Here is a 23,035-nt window from a genome sequence, read left to right as displayed (position 1 = left end):
TAGGTGTGGTTAAAAATTTGGATCTCATATTGCATGCATGCCCAAACTTCTCAATTCTACAAGATGTCTACATCATAGATCTTCCACCTTACTTTGCTTTATGCTTGTCCAGAGATTTCATAGCCAAGTTGGGTGGGTATTTGTCTTCTGATTGGTCACACATGTTTTTCAGAACAAGATATGGTACCAAAGTGGCCATAAAATTAGAATTGTTAGCTAACGATCATATAGAACCATACATCCCAAGTGTTGTTAATGCAAATTTGTCTATACAAGAATCTAATGAACAACCTAATATCCTAGATCCAAACACCCCAATAGAAGGGATACTTGACATAGTATTAGATGAATGGGCAGTAGAGAATGATGAAGAAGATCAATTCAAGCATATGGAAGAATTAGAGCTAGGTGTATACATGATCCATGAAGAAGGTGTCACTGTCCTTAATCTTGAAAAGGGTGAAAATCAATTATCCAATGAGTAGGGGGAACAACAGAACAATGAATTGTGGTAACTCTATTTTGATGGCTTGAGGAGCAAGGTTGGTTCTGGAGGTGGTGTTATGTTAATCTGTCCTGAAGGTAACAAATAATTTTCAGCCTTTAGATTTTCTTTTAGCTGTACTAATAATACAGCTATATATGAGTCACTTGCACATGGATTGGAATGGGCTAGAAAAAGAAATGTAAAGTGTTTGCAAGTTTTTGGGGATAGTGAGCTAGTGGTAATTAAATTAAGAGGTTTTGAAGTGACTAAAAATGATGTCCTTAAAATCTATAAGCATAGGATATGGGACTTAATTGAATAATTTGATGCTTTCAATCTGTTGTCCATGCCTAGAAATGAGAATAAGGAAGCAGATAAGCTGGCTGCCTTGGGTGCTCAATTTGACATACAAGATGAGGTAAAAAATATTGAAAAACAACAATATGTCAAAGTGGTTGTTAGGCCTTGAATTCCAGGTAACCATGTCAATTTGCAAGTCTTTGATTCAGATGAACAAATTATTAATTTTCTTATAGAAGAGGCTGAATTTGCAGCTAGTAATCAGCATAAATTTGTAAAGCAATATAAAAATCAGATTCTTTAATTGAAAATTAATATGCTTCCAAAGGGATTGGTAACCCTTGAGTCAATCTTTAACACTGATGATCAAGTTAGAAAGTAAAAAGGTAGCATGCTGGTTAAAGAGGAGCACTACAAACCTATTGGAATCTTCAAAGATAAGTTATTAAAGCTTGGAAAGTATGAATATTTGAAGGGATTTAATCCCGCATTAGCCCAATACACCATAGAGTTGGAAGTTGATTCCAAGCCTGTCAAACAAAAGAAAAGACCCCTTAATCCAAAACTCGACCATCTCTAAACAAGTTGATCCAAGGTAATATCATATTTCCTATAAAGCATACATCTTGGGTTTTAAATTTGGTTCCCCTAAAAGAGAAGAATGGTTAGCTTAGACTTTGTGTAGACTTTAGATATCTTAAGAGAGATTCTTGAAAAGATCATTACTTGCTACCCTCAATGGAGCAGGTCTTACAAGTAGTTTCAGGTTTAGATAAAATTTCACTACTTGATGGTTAGTTTGGTTATAATCAGATTCTTGTAAAAGAGGATGACCAATTTAAAACTACCTTTACTATAAAATGGGGAACAATGGCATATAGGAAAATGCCTTTTGGTTTGTCTAATGTAAAAATAACCTTTTCGAGGGCAATGGATATGGCCTTCCAAAGTCTTATAAATAAATTTGTTTCGATTTATCTTGATGACGTAACCATTTTTTCAAAGCATGTGGAAGAGCACTTTTCTCACTTAAGGGAGATTTTTGAAAGGTGTAGAGAATATGAAGTATCTTTAAATCCCAAAAAGTGCATTTTTGTTGTACATGAGGGTAAGTTGTTAGGCTATATTGTCTCCAAACATGGAATAACCATAGATCTTGAGAGGGTAAGTTCTATTTTATCTTTGCCTTTACCTACACATAAGAATGGCCTTCAAAGCTTTATAGGCAGAATCAATTTTGTAAGGAGATTCATCCCCAATATAGCATTTCTTTTGAATCCATTAACTAGCATGCTTAAGAAAAATGTTACTTTCAACTAGTCTAAAGAGTATAAGAATAACTTTGAAGAAATTAAGACTTCCATAGCATCAATGCCTACTTTGATTAATCCAGACTTTGCAAATGATTTTATATTAAATGCTTTTGGTACTTTTGATACTATTTTAGCTATGTTGATTCAAAAAAATGGTGAGATATTGGCCTAGAAGGGTACAAGCAAAATTATTCTTTTATTGAGAAACATGCATTAGTAGTCATTAGAAGTCTAAAGAAATTTAGACACATGCTTTCAAATAACAAAATTCACCTAATGGTTGCTCATCCTAGTATAAAAGATTTTTTGTTAAATAGAGATCTTAATGACAAAAGAGTTGGCTAGATCACGAAAGTGATGGAGTATGATGTCAATATAAAGATAACGAAGCTAATTAGAGGTAAGGGATTATGCGAATAGCTTTCTGGTCACAACAAAAAACACTGAACAAGAGAATGAAGAAGCTATCCTACTTCATGAAGATAATGAACCAATTGCTGTAGCAACACTTCCTACAAGTTGGGTGCAAGAAATGATGAATTTTCGTTAGACTGGTGAGTGACCTAAAGGCTTGAACAATGCTAAACGTAGATACTATAGACTTCAAGATATACCTTATATCATTTTGGATGGAATTTTGTTTAGAAAATATTTTAATGGCACATTCTTAAGATGCGTAGATTCAGATCAAACTGACAAAATATTAGAGGAATTCCAAAATGGACCAGCTGGTGGTCATTTTTTACCATGGACTACAACATTAAAGATCATGAGGGCATGATATTTTTGGCTTGATTTGCATAAAGATGCATATGCTTGGGTAAGGAAATGTAGGAATTGTGCAGTATTTGCAGGCAAACAGAAGAAGGCAGCTTTACCCTTGCAAAATTTTCAAATTGAACAACCATTCATGAAGTGGGGGCTTGTTCTTATCGGAGTCATCAATCCACCTTCAAGTTCTGGGCATAAATGGATCTTGAAAGCCATTGATTACTTTACCAAGTGGACTAAAGTTGTATCCTTGAAGGAGGCAAATGAAAGCATTGTCCTAAAATTTTATCAAGACTTAGTAGCAAGTTTTGGTATTCCTGATTCTATTATTTTAGACAATGCATTAGCTTTTGTAGGATTTAAGATTACTGATTGGGCTGTCCAGAACAACATATTTTTGAGTACTTCATCCAATTATTACCCTCAGGGTAATGGACAAGTTGAGTCTACTAATAAGAACTTGATTAGGATAATCAAGAGGATAATAGAAGATAATCAAAGAACTTGGCACACTCAATTGAAACATGCATTGTGGGCTCATAGAATCACCCCTAAGAGAGATATAGGTATTAAATGCATTTATTAAAGAGTTTAAGAGTCAGATTATTGCAAAATATGTGAAACACTTCCAACATGCCCATTGGCTTGATGGACAATTTCGTATATGCAATAACACATTTCCAGTTGGAACAATTTTATTAATTGTTGATTTCGTAAAAATCTACACTCTAAAACCACAAGAAGAAACTAAGTCTCAGTATATAATTCAATGAAAGTATAAATTTTTGTACATATTATATATAGACATGCACATGATAGTACAAAAGATAATAGAAATGTTTTGAGGGAGTATCATTTCTATGCCAGTGATAATCGAATACACTCATTAGAATTTGTTCAATGTTGTTTCAAGGTCTTTTATGATAATCTAAAGGAAAGAGAAATTTAGATGACACAGCATATGATATGGTTAGATAATTACATGAGAAATAAATACAAGAATGTTTTATTGGCTAAGAAGAGCACAAAAGGAAACCAATTTCCAACATATATGGAGTATTTTTAAAGCAGGACATGGTAAAGGGGAACACAATTGGGTTGGTGCACATGTTAAAAGAGCTCTTGCTAGAGAACAATTGTAATTCAAGGATGCAGTCAAATTTAGAGATGGTTGTGCAGTTATAGATTGGTGCAATTTGAATTTATCTATAGGATTAAATGAGAACTCCACAATTCAATGTGTCTTCTAGTTAGTTGAGGAAGACAATATTCCTATATGACATGATTGTGATACAATCAATGGATCAACTAAATGGCATTTGTTTAAGAGTTATAATTCAAGCACATGCACTATATTCACAATGAAGCTTTCTTGTTTTTGACAGTTTTGTGTTGTTGGTGATTGGGAATTTTGCAAGATTACAAAATTGACATTATTGATTCTCTTATAAGTTTACTCATTAGCATAAAATTGATTCAACTACTTTCTCCATTGGTGGAATTGATCTAACTCCATATCAACAAATAGAACATAGTTTACAACAACTTGCATTGAAGTTGCAAACTATACAAGATGAGGGGGGCAACTAGCTCATTTTAGATTGAATTAATATTTTATTGTATGATCTTGAGGTTTTCATTTATTTGTGATCTCAATCGAGCCTTGTCTGATCTAGGGGGTGGAAGTGAGAGGTTTAGAGGTGGATGTGGGGATTTTTGAGGTTGGGGGAGTTGAGGTTAGGGATTTTGATCTAACAAATCATCTATGTCAAAGACATCCATAATAAAGATAACACCTACATATTTATAAATACACATAAATTATATACAAAATTACAAGTTCAAGAATCTATTTACATATTACAAAAATATATTTATAAGTAAAAACATGCACAAAAATAAGTTATTCGTGAGCAGAAGATGCGAGGAAGGTCATAGGGTATAGTAGGGCTTCAAAGCAGGGTTGTACGAAAGGGTAGATAGTGGCATGATTCCAGCGTAGGGTTGCAAGGTGCAACAAGGTTTCAAAGTAGGGTTGTAGGAAATGGAAGATGGCTGCAAGGTTTCAATGATCTTCAGCAGGCTTGTCACGGAAAGACTAAGGGTGTCCTCTGATTCATCCAATATCCAAATTTTGATATCAATCCCTTTACCAAAATCTTAATAAACAAACCTTTTATCAAACTGATTTCAGACTTACCTCCAGAGAACCAATGGTTGAATCATTTTGCATGTCTCCAAGATCAGTCAGATAGCCCCAACACTTTTTTCAATCGACCCTTTTTTCAATCGGCCCACTCATTTCATAAACAATGCCATAAAAGAAACAAGTAATCTGCAAAATTATTTGAACTTCAACAACTATGATCGGGGAGCTTCACACAACCAAGGGGCTCGTAACGATTCCAAAGGACACTCAGGCCATCGCACATCCTTTTCAAAATCATTCGAGCGGGAAAAAAGATTTCAAAACCTTGGACCATCCTTTCAAAAATCATTTGGGCGAAAAAAAAAATTCAAAACCCTGCCAAAAATTTTCCACCTTTGACAGCGTTTCGGTAAAAACATCAAGAAAAAGAACTGATTTTTGACATTTGTAATGTATCTCCATCTGTATCCCAACAATCTTTACTCAAGGATTTTTTCTCCAAAGGGGATAATGAAGTAGATCTTCAAGGTGATCATGGAGACCCCCTCAAGTTAAAACCAGCACACCTTGTGTAGAAAGGAAAATAGGCAAATTTCAACAAGGTGGATACCTCATTTCCCAAACCGGCTCTAGTAGAGAATACTTTCGCCATCAAGATAACCTTTCTTGATCATGTTCTCTCTCAGTCGGCCTCTTTTCTCCAAAATTCGGCTCTCATTGGTAAGTTTAGCTCAACAATCCCTCTTCAAACTTTTCTCTCATGGGCTAATAGTCACTAGTCGGGTCTTCATGATCTTTTCTTTATTGATAGCCATTTAGAGTTTTTTATTGCTCTATTTTCTTCATTTGAAGATAGAGACATAGTTCATAAAAATAAATGTTGGTTTTGTCAAGGGGTTGGTCTTTTCATCTTGACCTGGATTCCAAACTTTAAGCCAGATGTTAATCTATGTAGATTTTATGCTCACTGGTTTTCTTTACCGAGCTTTTCTTTGGAATATAAAGATCCAAATATTGTTAAGATCATGGCTAATCAACTAGGTATCTTTGTTTCTCATGATCTTATACCCTTTGAAATAATCCAAAGAGATGTTAGAGTTTGCCTTCTTCTTGCTTGAAATAAAACCCTACCAAGGCACTTCTCTATCACATCAAAATGGGGTTTATGGTACCAAGACATTGTTATGAATAACACAGAGGTCATTTAAAAATATCAGCACTAAATAGGACATTTTACTAATGCTTGTAGTGGTCTTGAGTGCTCAGAGCTTTTAGTCTGTAAAATTCACTACTCAGACCCTCTACTATGCATTGTCCACCAGCACAAGGCAGTTTTGTCTTCTGATTCTGTACAACCATGTAATGACCCCTCTGAGTCTCATGATGACTTAAGTCTTGAGCCATCTTACATTAACTGGATTATTGTTGACCAATTTCTTTATCATGTATAGCTAGATTCTCTATAGCTATAAATCTTCCTTCATGCCCACACCAGTTCTCCAATTATTTGACAAAACATCTGATGATAGGGAAGTTATAGTTTGGGACCTAATGTTTAATGAATCCCTGATTGATATTCAGAGTTTAATGCATAATTTATTAGTTTTAGGGGTAGCTGTTTCATAAAGGTCATGTCATAGCATACTAGCTTGTAAGAGAGAAGAAGAACACTGGAGACAAAAATCAAGAGAGCTATGGCTGAACCAGGGAGATAAGAACACAAAATTCTTTCATGCATCCACAAAACAAAGAAAAGCATCAAATGTTATATTCTCAATCAAGCATGCGGACACAGGGGTATTGATTAAAAATTTAGCAAATATTAAAGATGAAGGAGTAAATTTTTTCCACAATCTATTAGCCCCTGTACCTTCTAATTTAGATCCTTCTTGGAAGGATAAAGTTGATATTTTATTGCAGTCTATCCCTCCTTTGATCTCTGATCAATATAATAGAGTCCTAGTGGCCCCTTTCACTTTGGAGGAAGTCCATAAAGTGGTATTCTCTCTTTCCCCGGATAAAGCTCTAGGTCTAGATGGGTTCACCACCCTCTTCTTACAAAAGTGTTGGGATGTGATTGGTTTTGACCTCTCGGCAGTCATGGAAGAATCCAGGAATAGGGGAGCAATGCTAAAAAAAATTAATGCAACAAATATTGTTCTCATCCCAAAAATACCTTTGCCTTCAACATTCACAGAGTTCAGGCCTATTTCACTTTGTAACACAATCTATAAGATCATATCTAAGGCCATTTACCTAAGACTGCATTATCTCATACCTAAGATCATCTCGCAACAACAAGGGGGTTTTGTCCCAGCTAGGGAGACTATGGAAGGAGCCTTAGTAGAATGTGAGGTTTTACACTCTATCCATGAAAACCAACAAGAAAATTTTGTTGTCAAACTTGATATGATGAAAGCATACGACTGGGTTAAGTGGGATTTTCTCTTTAAGGTATTATCTAAATTCGGCTTCTCAGAAAAATGGTGGAAATGGATCAAAACTTGTGTCTCAGGTGCACACTTTTCAATTCTAATAAATGGACATCCCTCAAGGTTTTTTTAGGGTACACAGGGAGTAAGACAAGGTGACCCTTTATCATCTTTTCTCTTCATTCTTATGGTAGATGCCTTTAGTAGATACATCAATTTTCATTCCTCAAAAGGGCTTTGGCTTGGAGCCAGTCTTCCAGGTACTTCAATAGCAGTAACTCGCTCTCTTTTTGTTGATGATACATTGTTATTTGGTAAGTCTTTTCTAAAAGAAGTTAGGCACATTAAACAAACATTGGAAATCTATTGTTTTGTTTCGGGCTAGAAAATTAATGCTACTAAGCCTAAGATTTTCATCTTCAACACACCTCCAATCTTGTCACTAAGAATATCTAAGACTTTGGGCTTCCCAATGGATCAATTGCCATCTTCTTACCTTGGCCTTCCCTTTTTTATGGGAACAAACAAATCTTCTTATTGGTTTGTTGTTATTGCTATAATCAAGGCTCAAATTTCAGCTTGGAAAGTAGGGTGGCTTTCATTATCAGGTAGAATTCTTCTTATTAAGTCAGTGTTAATAGCTATACCGAACTATTACATGTTTGTTTTCAAAGCTCCCTCATCTATCATTCAACAATTGCAGAAACTTGTTAGAGATTTTCTATGGAATAGTAATATAACAAATGAAAGGAAAATCCCCTTAGCCTCTCAAGAAAATATGTCATGTCAAAAATCCCAAGGTGGAGTAGGTCTTCATAATCTAAAGCATCGCAACAAGGCTTTTGGCAGGAAAATGGTTTGGAAAATGTACACTAATCCTGCTTCCAAATGGTGCCAGATTATGCAAGCTAAATATCTGGACAACAATCAACCATCTAGAGTATTGACAATTTTGGATCCTCCATAAGGGTCAGCTATTTGGAATTTCATGATGGATTCAAGAAATCTAATTTCTAAGTATGTTTCATGGGAAGTCAATAATGGTCTAAGTGCTAACTTCTGGACAGACTCATGGTGTGGGAATCCTCCAATTTCTTAAATGGATAATATGGAAGATATTATGAATATAGCTATAGCTCATTGGGGTACAAAATTGAGTGACTATGTGTCCGCTGTAGAAATATTTTCTGGTAAAATAATATGGAAAGACCCAACTCTTCTCCCAATATCCACCCAACAATCTTCTTCCTTGGCAACTACCTTATTGAATAGGACAACTCTCATGTCTAACAAAGAAAATGTGTTAATTTGGGCATCTTCTAAATTAGGGCAATATTCAATTAAAGAAGGTTTCAAAGCCATACAATAGGGTTGCAACAGTAAGGTCAATAGTCGAGCATACCCATTATGTTGGAATGATATTGTTCTACCAAAAGCACGTTGTTTTGCATGGTTAACATTGAACAAAAGAATCCTAACAACATATAGACTAGTAAAATTGGGCATTTCACAATCTTTTAATTGTGTACTTTGTGGCCTAGAGGAAGAATCAGTTGATCACTTATTTTTACATTGCATTTTTGCCTCCCAATGTTGGTTCTTCATCTTGAATAAACTCCAAGTTATGATGCCCTTCCCAAAATCACTTTGGGATATGTTTAACTCTTGGCCTCTTTTATTTTTTTCATTAACTTTCTTAGGCATTTGGAAATGTGCTCCTGCTCACATCATTTGGGCCATTTGGTGGGAGAAGAATAAAATAATTTTCAAAAAAGCCATCCTCTTCTCTAGATCAAGCTTTGATCAATTTGGAAAATTCGATTGCAAAAATTATAAATTCTTCTCTCACTAATTCCAAGGACATTTAGTCATTCACCCAGTGGGATAAGGTAATTGCAAAATCATGGAATGGTATTATTTTTCTAATAGGGATCCCTCTGAATTGGTCCTTAGCTCATGTTAGAGATAGGTCTTCCATAAAATGGGTACCCCCAGCACCTAATTTCTTTAAGATCAACTTCGATGGCTCTTCCCGTGGAAACCCAGGGAAGTCAAGAATTGGAGTTTGCATTCAAGATCAATTTGGCAAAATGTGTGCTTTCCAAGCTTCTCCCATCCCTTCAGGTACCAATAACTTGGCGAAGGCAAATGCCTTAGTAGCTGGACTAGTGTTAGCAAGGAAATGCGGTTTCTCCAACATACATATAGAAGGGGATTCATTAGTTATCATCAATTCAATTACCTCAAAAAGATCTAAGACTTGGCACCTATCATATGTTTTGAAGCATATCTTGGATTGAATTGACACATTTTTGGATTACATTGTCAGCCACACATTAAGAGAGGGAAACTCTATAGCTGACAAATTAGCAAATATGGGTTGCGATGTCATTTCAGTTGAGTCGGTTGCATCTCCCATCAAACTGTCTTCTTTTCTCGAATTGCTTGAATTAGTACAAAAGGAAAGTACAACACTTAAATTACAAATTACATCTTAATAAGTACTCACATGTATGCATTTAACCTAAATCTTGTGAACATGATGGCTGATAGGACACTTGCATTTATGCATTTAAATATAGTTTGCGGATGGTATGAATAAAAGATTATTGCGAGTACTCTGAGATTTTCATGATGTCATTTCACACGAGGTAAAATAGATTTTGGCCTCTCACACATCCTCTTGACTGCATTACGGTCACATGTTAATGGAAGAAATATCAAACTTGATTTTAAAGACCGATTAATTATTGCATTTCGAGATGTTAAGTTTTATTTATAAATGGAAACTTGCCTATTTTTATATACACTATTCTTAGCAGAAGTTTTTGAAGTTTTTGATTTTTGAAGTATCTTAGTGTTCAACAATATGGAGAATGGGTCTTGCGAAGGGTGTAGGAAAATGCATTGGGAGTCCATGCCATGGAATGACCGTCTTCTAGTGAAAATTACAGAACCCTCGACAACTTTTCATGGACACATCAATGATAGGGACCTCGATCAACTATTTCTTCTGCATAACCCACAACTAAGAAGAGCAGTCAAAGATTTCGTTGGTCAGGATATTTTGTCCCCTCAAGCCAAAAGAATTCTTTTTCCCTATCAATTTCTCAGTTCTTTTTTGTCCAATGCTCTTGACCTCTTGCAACCGATTCCTCTGCTTGAACTAGTGTTTTTTAAGTTGGTAAGGCAGAATGTGCTTGCAACTACCTCATTCCATGAAGCCCTGGTTAATTATAATCTATGGCAGGGGTCGGCCCTCCTAAGGGGCCTATTTCCACGACTTTTATTCAATCCATCCATGCTTACATGGTGCTTTATGACCAAATCAAGCATGCTCTCAAAAGGCAAAACTTTTGTCATGTGAAGAATGGTCTGCAGCAATTTGGCAGACAACTAGATGAGCATATTGTGCACAAAGTCAGAATCAAAGTTGGGGCTCTCATGGCAATCTTGGAACTAGAAAATATTGCTCCCAGCCTGCCAATTTCACAACCAGTGGAAAGGGGATGGGCTTTAGATAGGGTGCCAGACCTCAATGCATTGGTGCAGGAAGGGGCCTCGGGATGGACTACCTCCTCTCAGCCCGAAGTGGCAAAGGAGTGGGAAAATATTGCATCGACTCCTTCAAGAGATGCAAGACTGTGACAACACACAGAGGTCAATTTCTGGGAGGTCCTTTGTCACCCTCAAGAAGATGCAGTGTCAGTGTGATGGGAGGTAGATATTCCAGCCTTCGATGCCCCTAAAACTCAAATCTAGGGCGATGCTTCCATGGGAGGGTAAAATGATTATGGCTCTATTTTTTGCTACTTAGAATATGCTCCATTTTGATGTATAACGAAATCTATTGGCAACCGACATGGCCGAAATTTTTTTGACTGCTTCTTGTTAATACTGTTGTTGGTTTGTTCGTTTATTTCCACCAGTATAACAAAACCAGTAGTGGAGACATCTTGTTAATCAGTCGGGTAGTACTGGTAATGGAGGTTCTTTTATGAACCGGTTAATAGGACAACATAGCAGTATCAAAGTTCCTATATAACACAACCAGTAACCGGTTGTGGTAGCTCTATAGTGTTCCGGCAACCAGAATTTCACTTCCCAAGTTTTCATGATAACCAGTTGTGGGGGTAATTTTAAAAGGTTTCTTTTGGATTTATCCTGACCTGCTACTCTCAATTTTGGCCTCTATGAGGTTTGTACTATGGGCAAGTTCTATCTTTCTCTTCAAATATTTGGGGGGTTCCTTCTTATAGCCTTGATTCCTCTTTGTTCATTGTATGTGAGCAAGGATATAGGGTTTTCTTCCTGGTTGTTTCCCTATTGAGCTCTTGAATCAATTATCTACATAAATTTAATACTATATTTAATTTTATGGATTTAAAATGTGAATCACTTGTACAAATGCATGACAAATAAATACATGCCAAATGATATGGATATGTGCATTCTAGTGTATGGGATAGGCATGAACATATAACACATGTTGTGAGACAAAAATATCTCAATAAGATTAAAATTAGAAGGAAGGCCTTATTGAGGGAATGTGAAGAAGGGATAAGCACTATGTGGTAAAATAGTAGTAGTGGTAGTACTATAATGATGTGTGATAGTAGAAGAAAATTTAACATAAAATGTTTAATGGATCAATGATAAAAGTGAGAAAGAAGGTAGAGGTAATAATCATTATATATGAAGTAATCTTAGAATTAGGTGTTGAATATCTGGGCAACTAAGAGGGGGGTTGAATCAGTTGATAACTCGAAAAAATAACTTTTATTCTTTTCACCTCTAGATCCAAACTAATAGAATTAATTAACACAGATATAGTATGAAAAACAAAAACATACAACATATCACACATAGAACATCAGATATGACATGAAAAAACAAAGAATGGAAAAACTAAGGAGAATGCTAGTTCTCAATATAAACACTGGTTAAGGTGATTTTTACAAGGTTCACTACCATAATGATAACTATGGGTGGGCTCACTACCTAGAAAACAGGTTCATTGTTGAAGAAAGAGAGAAAGAAAGAAAGAATCCACCATTGAAACACAATCAACACAAGCCGAACTTCTTTCGATTCCTTAGACCAACACACTTATGAACATTACCAATAGTCAAATCTTTCCTTTCCAATCTCACATATCTTCAAAACAATGTCACACTTTTTCCATATATAACATAAACAGATCATCCTCATAATTATACTCTTTCGGGAAGCATAATCTTCCAAGTCAACTAAGACAAAGACAAGGATCTAAAATAGGTCAATACTAAACATTTCGGTGGTGGGAAGGAATGAGTAGTAGACCACACCATAACACACATCAATGATCAGATCAACACACTACAATCATTACAAATTACTTTCCCAAAAACCATGATACACATGGTACACTATAGTCTGCAACATATTTTTGAATTTTAGACCCAAACAGCATCATTCAAATCACCAAGAATAAGAATAGTACCAAGATATCAGAAACCATATCCAGTAACTTGAAATATTTGGATCAACATATCTTCTTGAGCATCAAATATTCTATGAACACATATCATGTATCACCAATTTCAAGAACACCATCTCATCCATCACATCTGCAATAATCTGCCAATTTGTCATTGATGGAAACATTCATCAACAAAAACCAAAAAAATCTTTGCATAACACTTTGCACAATACTGCAATAACTCAACAACTAAAACAACCTAAACTCTCAAGATTTATCCCCCTTTGACAACAATGACAAAGGAAGGCATAACTTTTGCTATGAAACTCAACCCTTATCCCCCTAAGAGGAAGCACCCAAGCATCAGTCTGGATTAAAATATACAATCTACTCACTCAACCAATGCACATCCAAATGCACATTAGTTCAATCTAGAAATAGGTAGTATCCCTAATCTTTATTGAAGATACACAAAAGAATCTTTACATAGTGCCTTCATGAATATCTGCAATTTTTTATTTTGTAGGTATATACTCAAGTTTTAATTCATTATCCAACACCTTTTCCCTCAAGAAGTGATACCAAATAGATATATACTTTATTCTAGAAGGTTGTACCAAATTCTTAGAAATATTTATTGCACTAGTGTTATCACACATAATAGAGGTAGGTTCATTCAATGTTATACTAATATTGTTCAAAGTCTACTTTATCAATAAAATTTGTGTGCAACATGAAGATGTATGCAATATATTTGGCTTCAGCTATAGATAAAGAGACAAAATCTTGCTTCTTACTTGACCAAGCCACTAACCGGGAGCCTAAAAAGAATGCTCCGCTACTTGTACTTTTTCTGTCATCAACACTTCTGACCTAATCTCCATCAGTCTAATCTATCAAAGTAAGATCTAAAGTTCTAGGGTACAATAAACCAAATTCTTCTACTCTTTTTAGATATCTAAAGATTCTTTTCACTTTCACAACATGAGACTCTTTTGTTGGATATTATTGTTGCTAGGATATGTTGTTGTCATTGATGTCAACATATTCTTATGTTTTCTTGTTGCAAAATGTTGTTTGGTGTTCTGGTGATTGCATTGAGTTGATATAACTAGTTTATCTATTTGGGATGTTAGAATACTTTATTCCTTATTTGTTTTAGTGATCCGAAAGTTTACTTGATCATATTATTTGATATGGTTTGGAGTTTATTCTTTTTGTGTAGTGGTTGGGAGAGTTTGGTATTTGATCTGGTGAGTTTTGGTATGATTATAACTTTAGTTTCTGATTTGGGAGAATATTTTGCATATTCATGTGTATCTCATTTTAGATGGTTAGTGATTTGGTTCTCCACAAGGTATCTTTCTTGTCTGAATTGCTGCTATTGGTTATTCATGTGAGTCAGCATGTTATTCAATGAAGATTTGAATAAGTGGCATTGGTGCAACTATTGCGGTCAGTTCTAATGTGGTTGTTGGTGTTTCCTAGTTATGTCCTATTTGTCTCGATGGTCTGCATTGGTCCTTGTGCACATTCTTCAAGATTTTGTTTATCTGGTGATATTCTTCATGTTATGTGGTATTATTGGTGGTGTAATGTGTTGTGGTTGACCTTGACAAGATTTTTGGTGGTGATGCACATTTGGATATTTGATCTACATTCATGATATGTCATACATGTCATCATATTGGTCTAGTGTTTTATTTATGTGTCATGTGACATAAATTTGTAATTGAGAGTTGAGGGTTTCACCAACCTTGTAGTCAATGTTGAAGATTTGTGTATATAGGTGGTATAGTCATGTAATTTAGGTGTTGATGGTGTGTCTACATTATTAGAAAGTGGTGTATGTGTGCATATGTGAATTTATCCTTAGGTGTGGTCTATTGAGAAGAGATTGTTGCAAGGAAGACAAATGTGCTTAACCACAACTATCATCAGGAATTAGCAGATGTTATCATTATAGTTCATTATTTCCGGATTGTAGTTCAATCATTATTGTAAGGTAGTGAACCTTTCCTGAGGGTTGGAGCCTTCTAGGTAATCTTGTTTTTAGCAGTGATCTCTAGGTAGTGTGCCTGAATGTATGTGTATTCCTCACTGTAATATCTACACATACTATTGCAAAGTATCATTTTATTGCGGGTAGGTTCTCACCATGGTTTTTCCCTTAACCAAGTTTTCTACTTCAAAATCATAGTGTTATGTATTATGGTATCATTGGCTTTATCTTTATTCTTGCTACTTCCTATTTAGATTTGAGATGTTGGCATTTGATCTGAATCGGTACATTTTTTATTTGTAAAAAGATTAGATTCTTGTGTGATGACTATGTTGTATGTTGTCATTGATGGCAACTATATTTCTACAGTCATCTGATTCTTACAGTTCAACCAGTAAGGCATAATAAGTAAGAAGAGATAGTTTTTTATCAGATCCAACAAATAGGACTTTAACCAGTAAAGACAGACAAAATTATATTCTGACAACCGATACTAGAAATTCATGAAGTATGGGATGATGTGATTTTGCAGCAACAATGAAGATTGCTAGCTGAAGTTATGTTTGTGACTGTATGTGCAGATTCAATCAGGTGAACGAGATTTGTCTGATACAGCAGATTAGTTGATGAAGACTTAACTGGTAGTGATGAGAATCACTAAGATTGGTAAACCGACATAGAATTTGATGAGTTTAGTTAGTGGATGACTTATGTAAGGCGTGAAATGCAAGTTTTCTATATTCATTGAACCTAGGGAATTGTGCCAAGGTTCTAGCTGACCTAATGATGTTTTTAAGAAGTGTGATGAGGTATGAGTTAGTGTATGAGTTTATGAGTATGAGATTGACTATTTTTTGATATTGTAGTGATCAGAGGATTTTTGAGATGAAGTATATGTGATGCGGTAATGTTTTGAAGTAGATCTTATTAGACACTAATGGTGTTATACTAATATCACTTGAACTTTTTGTCTCCCTAACAGTTGCAGCAAGAAAATCCTCTCACAAGGTCACTCCTAATAGGGTGCAGTCAAATCCTAATAGGTCTGATCATTAAATCCTCTAACCATGTGACACATTAACTTGTGTTTAAAAATCCCAGTAACATGGGTAGCTCCTAACAGGGCTGGTCCTCAGAGGCCTTATTGCATAGGTCTTAACCAAGCTTTGACACTTCTAACAGGGTGTGCCCCTAACTGGGTATTGTAGAGCTTAATTCGTCAAATCTCTATACTGCGGATAGTGGATCTTTTTAAGTACTAACTCCCATTGTGGTTTTTCCCATTTGAGTTTTTTCACATATAACCTCATGTGGTATGTGGTTTATACTTTATGTGGTGATTGCTTACTTATTCTTATTTCTTATTTGCCTATTGAGTTTAAGTTGGTAAAATTGATAATTAGATTTGTATTGGTTTTACTTATACTAATTCTCACCCCCTCTTAGTGCCTTATAAGTTCATCAATTGCTATCAGAGCCTAACTTCCTTAAGGCTTAACTTCTTGGAATGGATTCATAAGGAAGATATGGAGGAAGGAATGAGTTATAGAGAGATGGCTAGGGAACTTGCAGAAAGCAAGGAAGACCTAGAAACATTGAGAGGCAAGTATAAGGCTTCACTTGATAAAAGAAAAGAGTTAATTGAACAATTGTTGTAGATTTCTAAAAGAAACCCTTCAGATGAAGCAAACATAGATGCCCTAAGAAGAGAGTTTGAAGCCCTTACAATTCAGATGAGTCAAGAACTTGAAGCTAGAAGGGAGGTTGAGGATCAGATTAGAGATAAAGAGCATGAAATCTTTAAGATTAAGCAATAAAATGCCAATAGTTCTAATACTTAATATAAGTATAGATCCAATAGCCAACAAGATGAGAGGGGGGGGGGTGAATCATACAAACTTAATCATCCATAAAAACATTAGATTCAACCTCGGTAACATATATATCAGTCATACAACCAAAAACTGTCAAACATACAAACTCAAAAGCATATGAACAATATAAACCTCATAACACCAGATTTAATGTGGAAACCCAAATAGGGAAAAATCACTGTGGGATTTCAGACCCACTAAGAAATATACTCTTCTAGAGTATGCTTGATTAAAAGCAAATCCTATTAAAGATTACAAACACATTGCTAGATGTGACCCGGTTAAGGGATTTCCCTCAGATCTGTTAGGATCTTCACTTTGTTAGAAGTGACCTTGTCAAAGGATTTCAAACACTCAATCAGAATGTCACCTTGTTAGAGGATTTACATATAATACTATTAAGTCCAATCGGTTAAGAGATTTCTCGTCACTTTCACAAAATAACAGTAATACAATCTATCTGCAACTTCACATCTAAAATGCTAAAGCAGATTCCTATTTGATTCAATACAATCTAGACATAGAACTAATCTTCTCTATCTATTGGGCATCAATACTCTGTTATTCTAACAAGTCTTCAAGCTTCTGTGCTCTGTAATCACTATGTAGCATCCCTATGTATACACTTGCCCGCATACATTGTTTATCTACAGTTTCCTATTTATAAACAATCTTCTAACCACTTAATCTCCTTGATCACATTTCCCATGATCAATCATAGCCATCAGATCTTCAATCTTGTCCAGGTTCATTGTATCTTTCGATCTGAAAATGTTTTACCCCACCTTGGAACTTGCACATTCACCTTGGAACTTGTGTTAGGGTAATGCAATTCAATCTGAGCTGTAGATCTTCTTGTCGACTTTCCATTGCCTTAGATTCGTTTAACAAACTTCTTTCATGTCTTGGCAATCATTGATCCGCTCCAGCTCATCAACTTCTTTCATTAAATATCACATGTAAACATTTAATGCATTCTGTTATAGCTTGGTTACAACTCGGTGAATACTAAACTTCACTCGGTAGACATTCTGTCTTCATTAACCGTCTACGATAACCTTAGGGTTTACCGACTAGGTTCTTTGCTTGATAACATAGTATAGTATTAACCTTTATATTTTACAACATATGTATGATGTTAAAACAAGCTAAAACATCAAGATCTCATCATTGTCTAACTCAGTAGTAGTTGCCCATTGAATAACTTATCCCCTTATTCATCATATTCTTTCATGTGTCTTTACAGACTTCTTTATAATCTTCAAATCATATTTCTTAAGTTATGGCAACATCATACTGAATTAGAAAATCAATTTCTTGACATCAATGACAAAATAATAATATCAAGATAGTAAAACATCTTAATTAGTTATGTCCATAATCATCAACAACCTTCTCAATATCCTTATAATGTAATATTGCCAACAATCTCCCCCTTTGGCATTGATGGAAAAACCAATTGATTTGAACTTTAAAAGATTTGGATTGCTATGATTCTAAAATGCTAAAATGCTCTCCCCCATACATTAGACTTCTCTTCTATTTCTAGTCTTTATTTCAACTTGTAGTCTTCTCTTAGTCTTCTTAGGTCTTCTCCCCCTTTGTAGGTCTTCTCCCCTTCAGGTCTTCTCCCCCTTTGTAGGTCTTCTCCCCTTCAGGTCTTCTCCCCCTGGGTAGGTCTTCTCCCCCTTTGACAACAATGCCAAAAAGAAAAAGAACTAAAACATAATTTCTTTCTGTAAGAAGTTATTGTCTACTATTGTGTATCAACTGAGTCTCAGTCAAAGCATTTTTCTTCAATTCTTGTTCCTTGTATCATTCTTTATATTGTCCCAGTATTAATTCCAGTACACTTTCAAAAAAAAATCTAAAGTTTATCAATCCAGCATCAACTCCCCAAAAGATATTCAATAGAGTCATCAAAGTGATGATTTCACTGAACTCGGTCAGTGAGTAAAAGATAGGGTTAGGACCCCTAACTTACTTCTGAGATATTCAAAAGTGTCCTTTGGTAGTGGCTTGGTGAAGATATCAGCTATTTTCTCCTTTGTGTTAACATATTCCAACACCACTTTCTTCTCTTGAGCTTCTTCTCTAAGATAATGATATTTGATAGATATGTGCTTTGTCTTAGAGTGCATAACATGATTCTTTGAAATATTAATGGCACTAGTATTATCATAGAATATAGTTACTGGCTCAGTAACTTTCTCATTTATAGCTTCCAATAGTTGTTTGATCCATGCAATGTTGGTACAATTTAGTGCTGCTGCAACATATTCAGCTTCGACTGTTGACTGAGAAACACATCCTTGTTTCCTTGCTAAGCCAACTCACTAGTCTTTCTCCAAAGAAGAAAGCTCCTCCACTTGTGCTTTTTTTGTCATCAATGTTGCCTACCCAATCAGCATTAGTATAAACTTTTAGATCAAAATCATTTCCTTTCTGATATACTAAGCCATAATCTTCAATGTCTTTCAAGTATCTAAAAATTCTTTTGATTGTTGTCATGTGTATTTCCTTCGGATCTGCAGAGAATCTTGCAACAATACCTATTGCATGTGTTATATCTGGCCTGCTGTGAACAACATATTGCAACTTTCCAATCATAGATCGGTAAAGTGTCGCATCAAGAGTTGTAGATTCATCATTCTTTGATAGTTTACAGTTGGTAGTCATAGGAGTACTTACTCGTTTTGAATCCTCCATTCCAAATTTCTTCAAGATTTCTTTTATGTTCTTGGATTGAGTAATGAAAATCTCATTTTTCATTTGCAATATCTGTAAGCCTATAAAATACTTTATCTCACTGATTAATGACATGTCAAATTCTTTGCTCATTTCATTTCCAAAGTTCTTGCATAAAGAGTCATTTCTACAAAATATAATATCATCAACAAATATGGCTAGGATTAGTATTCCATTTTCATCATTCTTCATGTACATGTTGCTATTCTCACTTGTCCTTATAAAACCAATCTTAATCAAATAAGAGTGCAATCTTTCATACCATGCTCTAGGTGCTTGTTTTAGACCATATAAAGCTTTGTTCAATTTACATACCTGATCTTTATCATTGTCATCAACAAATCCTTCAGGTTGTTCAATGAAAACTTCTTCTTCTAATATTCCATTCAAAAATGGAGATTTGACATCCATTTGATATACCTTGAAGTTTTTGAAAGCAACATATGCCAACAATGTTCTAACTCCTTCAAGTATAGCAATAGATGCAAAAGTCTTGCCATAATCAATTCCTTCTTCTTGGGCATAACCTTTTCAAACTAATCTCACTTTGTTCTGAATGACCTCACCTTTTTAATTTAGCTTGTTTCTGAAGATCCACTTTGCACCGATTACATTTTTGTCCTTCGGTTTTGGGACCAGTGTCCATGTGTCATTCTTCTTGATTTGATCAATCTCTTTAGTCATAGCATTTATCCAATCTTCACTATTAAATGCCTCTTTCACAATTCTCGGTTCAAATTCAGATATCAAACATGTGTTCTGTCTTAGTTTGTTCCTTGTCATCACTGGATCATCCTTATCTCCTATAATCTAACTTGATGCATGGTGTCTTCTAACATACTTGGCTAATACAGGCTCGGTAGGCTCTATATGATCTTCTTCATCACTCAGTAACTGGATATTTCCTTCATTTTCTCCAACAGTTATCATGGCAGGACTTCTCGATTGCACATAGACAAATTCATCATAGTCTTCTGGTTCTTTGGAATTCCCTTCATCAGTTCTTTCTGCAAATTCATCAATTTTCACATTTGCACTTTCTACTATTTTGTTAGATGATTTGATCAAACATTTAAATGCTTTGCTTCTAGAAGAATGTCTTAGAAATGTTCCTTCTTCACTTTTTTGATCAAACTTGCCATTTCTACCATCTTTATGAACATAGCATTTACTTCCAAAGATCTTAAAATAACTTACATTAGGTTTCTTGCCATACCAGATTTCATAAGGTGTCTTCAAAGTATCTTTCTTCAATTGAACTCAGTTCAAGGTGTAAACAGCTGTGCTTATTGCTTCTCTCCAAAATGTTTGTGGAACCTTCTTCTCAATCATCAGTGTTCTAGCACAATCCACAATAGATCTATTTCTTCTTTCAGCTATTCCATTCTACTATGGAGTTCTCAGTGTAGAGACTTGTCTTTTAATACTAGGATCATTGCAAAATAGGTTGAACTCATCAGGTGTGAACTCTCCTCCTCTATCTGATCTAAGACATTTCAGTTGTCTTCCTATTTCATTTTCAACTCTAGCCGTGTACCACTTAAACATTTGAAAAGCTTCTAATTTTTCTTTTAAAAATATTACTGACATCATCCTTGAATAGTCATCCACAAATAATATGAAATACTTATCACCATAATAACTTTGAACTTTCGTAGGACCACAAAGATCAATGTGCACAAGATCTAAAATTCCCTTAGAAGTGTAGGACTTACTTGTAGAGCTTGATCTTGTCATTTTACCCATCTGGCATCCTCGACACATAGCATTCTCATGTTTTTCAAGACTCGGTAGACCTCTTACTCTGTGCTTCTTACTTATCTTGATTAGATTATCAAAATTAACATGACAAAACCTTTTATGCCATAACTAGGTATTATCAATCTTTGCATGCAAACACTTATTGTGAGTTGAGTCAAGGTGAAATTTATTACCTTTTGTTTGTGTCCCGGTAGCAGCTAACTTTCCATTCTTGTCATCAACTTTGACAATTCCTTTCTAAAATTCTATTCGGTAACCTGTGTTGTTTAGCTATGCTACACTCAACAAATTATATTTCAAACCTTCAACCCAATAAACATCATTGCATCTGGCTTTATCAAGAAGTGTTATGGATCCTTTACCTCTTATCGGACATGGTGCATCATTACCAAATCTAACATAGCCTCCATTATAATCTTCTAACATAACAAACCTGTGTTTATCTCCTGTCATATGATGTGAGCATCCACTATCTATAATCCAAGAATCATTAGTGTTTATGTGAGATATTAGGGCTTTTTCTTCATACCTTTCTTCATCTGATCCATCCTTTATAGCCACAAAAACAACTTCTTCTGTATCAATCTCATCTAATTTATCATCTTTAGATTCCTCATCAGCAATTAAGCATGTCTTTCTATCTCTTCTTCTGAAGTCTTGGTGTCCTCTGTAATGATTATCTTTTTGTCTGCCATCTTGGTAATATCTCTTTTCAGTAAAATATTTGTCAGGACAGTTAGAAGCCATATGTCCAATCTTATCACAATTGAAACATTTCAAAGGTATTTTTCCTTTATACTTACCTTTGCCTCTCGATAACCTTTTGGCCAATAGTGTTTCAAACTCTTCTTGCTTTTTGATTTCTTCATACAGTTTGTGTACCTCCTCCATGTTCTTCTGAAATCTTTCACTTGCTCCACTATGATCTCCTTCAGAGTACTTATACTTTCTTTCATTGTAATCATTAGATTCATTCAGATAAAAAGAACTAAATGTAGATTCAACTTTATTTACCAATGACCCACTGTTATCAAAATTACTTAACTCAAATGCATGTAGCTTACCAATAGTAGCATCTAAGGAAACTGGCATATTAGGTACAGACCTCAATTCATTGATTGCAGAGACTCAGATTGCATAGGCAGGTAAAAGGGTTCTCAACAACTTACTTGTCACATCCTCTTCTTTAATAGTTCCTCCTGCTCCTTTGATTTGATTTACAATCTCCTTTAGTCTTGTACTGTACTGGGTTATGTTCTCACCTTCATTCATCCTCATAGATTCAAGTTGTCCTCTTAAACTATCAACTTTTTCTCTTTGAACATGTTCATCTCCTCCATATACAGATATGAGCTTAGTCCACATTGCCTTTGCATCATTGCAGCCTTCTAGATCATTAAACTCAGAATCGGTCAATGCAGATGTTATTTCAATCATTGCTTGAATATGTTCTTGCTTCGCCTTTATCTCTTCCATAGTCAATGGATAGGTGCTCGGTGCAACTAAATCATTCTCCAAATAGTATATAGCATATTCTCCAACTCCTGATAGATGTAGCTTCATCCTTTTCTGCCATGTGGAGAAACTTGACTTATTTAGCTTAGGTGCATCCCTCTTATACATCTTTGGATCTTTAACTCAAGTGCCTTTAAACTTTCCTTTTGGAGTCCAAAGCTCTGATACCAATTGATAGTTTTGATACTTAATATAAGTACAGATCCAATAGCCAACAAGATG

This window comes from Cryptomeria japonica, chromosome 4, assembly GCF_030272615.1.
Source record: "Cryptomeria japonica chromosome 4, Sugi_1.0, whole genome shotgun sequence".
Lineage (NCBI taxonomy): Eukaryota > Viridiplantae > Streptophyta > Pinopsida > Cupressales > Cupressaceae > Cryptomeria > Cryptomeria japonica.
Note: the sequence above shows the minus strand (reverse complement) of the source record.